Genomic DNA, 7,326 nt, shown 5'->3' on the forward strand with positions numbered 1-7,326 from the left:
GATTTTTGTTGTAAATATGCCTGACAAGATTGTTACACTGAATGACATTTTAGTGGGTCTCTCCTGTAAATCAGGGGAAATTGATGATATTAATTTTTTTGCTCAGAAAAACAAAAAACAAAATTGCAATTAAATTAAACAGAATTTTTTTTTTAATAAATTGGGTAAAAACAACAATTTAAAGCAGTATTACACTTATTGTTTTTATGCTTAAACCCTTTTTCGTCTTTGACCCACATACATATATATATATATATATATATACACACACTCCAAAACAAATTTAAAATATATATTTTTTTTATTATATATTATTATTATATATTTAACATATTTATATATTATATATATATTTAATAAATATAATAAAAAATATATAAATAAATGTAAAACATAATGAATATAAAAGTAGGTCAAATAAATAATAAATATTTAAAATATACATAAACCCACAAAATGCATTTATTTTATATATTATACAATTATTATTAACACTATATATTTAAGAATTAAATGTATTTTTTTTGTTATTAAAAAGTTTATTTTTAAAAATAATGAGATTTTAGACAAATTATAAATGAAAAGGCATCCTTTTATTATTTCTCAGACAAAATGCTGCACATTTCTTTGTGAAATTGAAATATGTCAAATAACAAAACTACATTTACATTTGAAAACAAATCCCAAATAATAATAAATCAATAATACAAATAAAAGAAATCTCTTCATATAAAGAAACTAAGGCTTCGCCTGTGCTCTTTCCATTTAAAATTAGAAGCAACCACTGCATTTTAATCACGATCCAAACAAAGATGCTGCGTACATGCAACAATATTTAATAAATATAATAAAAAATATATAAATAAATGTAAAACATAATGAATATAAAAGTAGGTCAAAGATCCACACATCTACTAAGTTCAGAATACACTGTAAAAAATATTTTTTGAAGTTGAAAAGATAAAGGACTGTAAAATGTTATTGAAGTAAATTTACAAAAAAACAAAACAAAAAAACGATTTCAGTCTTTCTGCTTTAAAATTTCATGTTTAATTCAATGTGCTATTTGCCATTACTTAGCAATTATTTGTGAAATTTACTAGCAATTCCTAATTGAAAATAGTTTCAAAGTAAATCCCCCCCACACGTTCATAATTCATGCACACATTTACATGAACATCTCCAGAAAAAAGGCCAGAACGTCCCAAAGCGGCTGTTTGTTTTTGACCATTTTCACAGATTTAAACAAAGGGATGTTTTTGGTGTTGTGCACTTGATCCTGCTGCTTTTTTTGCATCTGATTTCCCCTTCTGTGATCAATAACATAAGTCTGTTTCAGTCTCTTTCATTCTGACTTACAGTCGACGAGTCTGTGGTTCAGAGGTCAAGCACTCGTGCTACGTACTGAGTGACAGGGATATGCAAAACTAATTGCTTTTAACTGTATGATTAACCTGTATAATTAGGCTCACAAAGTTCATCGGATGCGTTTCTTGGGAGGTTTTTACTTAAGTCGTGTTCTTGCATTCAAAAACTGCTGGACTAAATGCAACACCATCTTTAAAAAAAAAAAAAAAAGGCCATAAAAGTCATGAAAATTGCCCTGATATACCAAAACTACAAGCATTCAAAGTTTATGTTTAGCATAAAAAACTATCCTGTTGTGGCTCAACCTTCATTTTGAATAGCAACTAAAAAGGCAGCTCAGTTCATTATGGCCACTCGTGAGGATGAAACGTGAATAATTCATATGAGCTCCAGTAAAGCTGCTCTAGTTTACAGTTTATCTTCCTGCAGGAAACAAGCGGCTCGCTCGCTCATCAGACAATAGCACTCGCTAAAATGCTAAACACTAAAAATTGATTTACTACACGCCACATTCTAAAAACACACCCGCTCAGGATACAGAGTCAATCTTCAGCGTCTGGACACCATGTTACACGTCACTCCTCCTTTATGTAAAATGAACACTCCGGTTGTTTTCTATATTTAATGAGTGAAGGATGTAGGGCGTAGCGTGGAGGGAATTTCACAGGAAATGTGTCCCACCTGTGCAGGTATGTGGAGGTCATGTGACCACAGCCCACGTCCTGCTCGCATTCCATCAGTTTAACATCCATCAGCCAGAACAACTCATGCGATAATCCCGTTCACTTGTGTGCTTAAATCAAAGCATTCTGTCGTCAGCCGCGTTTGAAGCTGCAAAACTGACAAGTGAATAACTTAAATTTCCAGATTTTGATTTAAATTAGATTGTATAATTTCAAACCTGAAGCAAAAACAGAGTGGTCTGACTTTAGCTTTGTGAAACTATACAACAAAACAAAAACAGCAGACGAGCTGAATGAGACGCAGAGTCACTCTCTGCCAGCAGGTGGCGCTCATGGAACAGCAGCAATACGGCATTTCCTTGGTTGTCGCTGTAAACAAAGCAGCGCTGCGCTTATAAACACTACTTTACTATGCATTGTACAGAGGCAAGAGTAGTAAAATACCATCTAAACTTCTAAAGTCAGTTCTCCTCAGAGATACATTCATATAAACCCCACCCCCAATTGTATTGCAATTCGTTTAACATAAATCACATATTTTTATCGATTTTCAACTGGCTCGCGGTGCTTCATTACATCCCTACTTTCTATTTAAAAATGTCATTCATTCAATGTGTTTTTTGCCATTTCTTTGTAATTATTCATGAAATTTACTAGCAATTCCTGAGTGAAAATTCAAGTTTTAGAACGACATGAGTTTGAGTTAATGATGCCAGAATGTTCATCGTTAACTCTTTAATTATTGTTAACAACAAAGCAGACAAAGCAGAGTTAATGCAGTGTGCAATTCAACTCAAAACGCCCACGACATGTAGTCAGAGCGCAGTCCATCATCTCTGCCTGTCCGTACGGGACGGATTAGCAGCGATCAGTCAGCTCATTCCTACTGCATGTTTGGGCAATTATCACCCCACGTAACGAGGGAGGTCATGACGAGCCTGCAATACCCTGCTAAACCACAAGCATGAGTCATATTACAGCAGCAATCTCAACTCACAAAGGTCACGGAAACAGAAGACGAGATGCTGCTTTGAGAGGTCATTTTCACGGCCCTACATGAGTCTAAGACTGAGCCGTTTGAACAAATAGGCTGCATGCAAATAATATGTTTGTTGCTGCATGCAACCAATGAGGATCATGCAATGGAAGGTTGTTGAGTCATTCATTTATTTCTCTCTCTCATTGCATTCTATTCAAACTTGCAAGCACAACTCAACTAAAGCATGAGCTTTTATGCCGTAATGCCAGAAACATACTCACTGAATCAACATATTAATGCAGATGTTCATCAACTGTTAACAAATCAAATCATTTGGTTTCAGTAAGAACGCTAATCTATTTCAAGCCATACTTTGATCATAAAATCCTGAAACAATTATTGGTAGGGCTGCATGATTCATTAAAATAAAACTGGAATTGTTATAACTTAGAGTGCAAAGGCTGTGATTTAAATGAATATTTGCGCTGCATGTTTCAGAGTGAACTGTTGTGTTGTTTTACACACGTTAGCAGCTCATTATGTTTGTATTTTAAAATAAAATTATCATCATTTTTTTATTATACTCAAATTTTTGTTTTAGTGAAATTTTACGATATACATTTTTATTTAGTAATAACAACAATACTAATAATACATATAAATAACAATATTTTTTTATTTTCATATTATTAAATAAATATTTTCACTGCATGAGTAGCTCATGATGTTTGAAAATGAAGAAATGAAGACTAAAAATATTAGTAGTTTTTGTATTAAAAATGTAATATTTGTATTATTTTTCTTTAATACTCTATTTTACAGTGAAACATCACAATAGAATAATAATACTAATACTAATACTTTTTCTCTCTTCATCTGTGGCTAAATATTGTTATTGTTTTATAGTCATAAGACCAAATTGTGCAGCCCTACAAATAAGCACAGCAAACCTGGAGATTATTTTTCATTTTAAATTGCAATTAAATTTTTTCCCCTAAATCGTGCGTTAGTCAAAGTTTAAGACAGAGCAAGAAAAGCAGGCACATCTAGTGTGAGGGGCGAGGGGTCACGAGACATACATACTACATAGTTGACAAGATGGACGACAAGTCAAACACTTTCACTGAAAACACAGGGGAAGCACTGCGGGTAAGATTGCACTCCTCTGACTTCATCACCCTCAAACACACACACCCAATACTCGTGTGTGTGTGTGTGTGTTGAAACCGTGCGATGTCTGAAGCCACTGTGTCTCTCCCCCGCACAATGTTCGCATTCCACGGGGCACAGGGTGTGGAAACAGAGGTAGATTTTTCGTCCACAAAAATGCCTTTCTATCTGTCTCTCTTGATCTGGGACTCACCCACTCCTCCTGTACTGCTGCTGCAGAGGCTTGTCACACGCCGGCCAATCTGTGACTCACTGCGTTTGCATTCTGGGAACGGTGTGGGGTCACTGGAGCACTCGAGTGTTATTCTCCATTTGTAAAGAATTCTAATAGTATAAACAGTGCACTGGAAAGAATGAGTCAAGAGACGCTCTTAACCAGCACTTTAGAGCTCGTATTAACAGCCGTGTGAAGCCATCGCATGCAGTTTGGTTCAACGTCTTGCCAATTTGCTCGTTACTCTCGGTCCATCGCATAAATTGATACGTACAGCTCTGACAGGTAACTGAACTGTAGCTTCTTTATTATTTACAGCTTCACAAATTCCAACGTAACTACATCTATTTATATCTGCTGAATAAATACAAGGGCATTCAGAAGAAACAAATGAGGCTAAACAACTATTCTGCAGAGAAAAGACCGGCCTTTAGTGTCTAGACCGCATGTGCCGGTTTCCAGGGTGTTGCCATCTGGTTGCAAAGGTATTCTGAGTGTTTTTTACCATGTTTTGAGAAATCGGATTAATCTAAATAAAATAGTAATTGCGATATGGCTCAGTGCGAAGGCTGTAATCAAATAGCAAAGGCTGTGATTTAATTAACATTTTAAATTGCAATTTTTATCGGAAAACTCACAAGATTTTTCCCCCAAATCGTGCAGCCCTAATTTAAATGCTCTATATCTGAATTAAACATTGTGCATTTGGCAGATGCGTTTATCCCAAGCGATTCAGGGTATGCATTTTATCAGTTCATGCATTCCCTGGGAATCGAACCCATGACCGTAGTGTTGCTAGCGGCGTGCTCTCCCGTTTGAGCTGCAGGAATGCATTAGTGTGGATGTGCTGTGAGAGTGATGGTGGAGAGTCATGAGTGCAAGATTAGCATGAACTAACCCCACACCTCTGAACACGCATTCCAGCCCTGGGAAAACACACGGCTCAATGCAGCGAACGTCCTGATGCTGAAATACAGACACTCCTTCCCTTCACACTGGAATGTAAACACCATTTAACGCTGACTTTCTTGGGCTTTCTGGTTTGGAAAAATAGGATGCAGAAATGCATGCTTGCTTTAAAGCGTCTATTCCCAAAGGAGGGTTATAGATATGACAGACAGCTCGTCTCCAACTGGCAATGAATAAGTGCCACAGGCGCACCCACTCATTAGGACAGAGATTTATTTCTACTTTAATGGCTCTGACAGCAAAACCGTCCAGACAGGCATTACACGATGCTGACTGAGGGGAAAAGAGCTGTAGCTCTCGCTCAAAACACAGAGGAGAATAAATCAGATCTATTGTTCACAGACTCATGATTGACTCGGAAATTTGATAGGCAACTTTCTAAGACCTCTAAATGTTTGATACATGATCAAACTTTTCTGTAAAACCTGTGACACACATTCTACTACATGCCTTCTGTCCTCTGATTGATAAGTAAAAGCTCTTTTAGTGTAACTGTACAGATGTCTGCATTATATGTTTTTTAATATGTTTTGATTTAAAACTAAGCATTTAGAGTGGCGACTGATATTTATATCATTTTATGCAAGTATCTGCTATACTGTTATAAAGATCTAATTGATTTACACTACAAGCATCAGATTTTCATACTTTTTGTTTGAGTCTCTGAATAAAATTGAGCTGTTTTTACTTCACATTCTCTCTATATCAAACTATATGAACCATAAAAGCCTGATGTATCAAATATGATACACAACAAAAATACATATGCAAACCTTTTTTTTTTTTTTTTATAATTTGTCTAAAGGCCCAATAAACAGTTTTTTTTCTGACTAATATTTCATATGTCAGGCTTTACAGGGTTAAAGGAGGACAAAAAGCTGCCCATGTCTTTTGTTTTTGATATCAAAGAGTTTGCGTCCAATCAAAATCTACTATTTTGGTGCAAATTAAACTCTAACTTGGTAGAAGCCAGTCAGTTTGACAGATTACAACATGAATGTGCTCAACCTCAAAAAGCATTAACGAATTTAAGCAATATAAAAGAAAACAACCCCCAACAACACTGAATATGGTTACACAACCCGTCCGCAGCAAAATCTGGATAGCAAAGCAGCTGAACCATACTAAACCAACAAAACTTTTCCTGTAAAAAAAAAAACATCTGTGACTTTTGGAAGGAGACTGGAAATGATTTCTATCTTCAGACATGATAGAAACATTGCAATGCCCTTGTATTCTGAACAGTGATGCCGTTCACTAACAGGCTAATTGCGGAGCTGCAGTTGTGTTGTTAGTATGATCAGCCGGATGTGTAAGAGCAGCACACAGCTGCTGTGAGTGTGTGTGGGACGGGTGGGAGGTAGAGAGCTCTTCACCAGTGTGTACACTAATACTGTGCTCTCCTGGCATATGAGAGAGAGGGTTTGTGTGAGTTCTTCCTCGCACGGCCCTGTCGCTCCAGTAACCCAGCGCTCCCAGTATGGCCAGCTGGTGAACGCTGAGCGACTCGCACACTTCAAACCAGCGCCAGAGTTTACTTTAACTCTCACCAGAAACACAGAGGAAGAGAGACGGCATGTCAGAGCGGGGGAGGAATATAGGAGATTATTTTGTAACTCTACGAACTAAAAAAAAAAAATGTAAATGAACAATTTACTACTAGGCAGAAATGAAATACTTGCATTATCAGTGTATTCAAAATGGTTCATGTTTGTCATTTACTGTATATTCTGTATGCTGATTTAAACATTTTTTATATATATATTAATAAAAAAAAAGAAAGAAAAAAAACCAACTGAAAAAATACAAATTATGACAGATAAAACTTATTTTATTTCAGCTAATTGCCAAGGTATAATTTCTTTTTTTTCTTTTAGTTTAACTGGAATGACATCCCATTTAAAGTGAAATAAAGATTTATAATATATATATATTATATATAT

At 35.7% G+C, this 7,326-nt stretch overlaps 1 long non-coding RNA gene across 1 annotated transcript in view; it reads right to left on the reverse strand.

The window, feature by feature from the left end:
- LOC107656273 (uncharacterized) overlaps positions 1-7,326 on the reverse strand; it is a 13,281-nt gene that overhangs the window by 1,093 nt on the left and 4,862 nt on the right. The gene's annotated exons all lie outside the window — the stretch shown is intronic.

The sequence above is a fragment of the Sinocyclocheilus anshuiensis genome, unplaced genomic scaffold, assembly GCF_001515605.1.
Source record: "Sinocyclocheilus anshuiensis isolate Anshui unplaced genomic scaffold, SAMN03320099.WGS_v1.1 scaffold183, whole genome shotgun sequence".
Lineage (NCBI taxonomy): Eukaryota > Metazoa > Chordata > Actinopteri > Cypriniformes > Cyprinidae > Sinocyclocheilus > Sinocyclocheilus anshuiensis.